Source organism: Bison bison, unplaced genomic scaffold (genome assembly GCF_000754665.1).
Source record: "Bison bison bison isolate TAMUID 2011002044 unplaced genomic scaffold, Bison_UMD1.0 scf7180017864200, whole genome shotgun sequence".
Lineage (NCBI taxonomy): Eukaryota > Metazoa > Chordata > Mammalia > Artiodactyla > Bovidae > Bison > Bison bison.
Genome location: NW_011494772.1, coordinates 6,744,110 through 6,744,318, shown reverse-complemented (window position 1 = coordinate 6,744,318; position 209 = coordinate 6,744,110). Strand labels below are relative to the sequence as shown.

The 209-nt window shown below is 36.4% G+C and overlaps 1 gene segment (V, D, J or C); it reads right to left on the bottom strand.

Moving 5' to 3' along the window:
• LOC104991761 overlaps positions 1-209 on the bottom strand; it is a 2,381-nt gene that overhangs the window by 1,280 nt on the left and 892 nt on the right.

Here is a 209-nt window from a genome sequence, read left to right as displayed (position 1 = left end):
ATATGTGATGCCTCTTCTTCACCTGATGACATCTAACAACCGTAAAATGGACTGGTGCAACACATTGCACTTTATGGACATAACGTGACTTTTAATTTTGATTTTAAGTTGTTTTAATGACTATTTTGCCTTGCACCTGGAACTGTGTAACTGGATTTGTTTCTAGTCGCATGAAAGCTTTTAAGTTACAAATGGTTGCTCAAACTCCT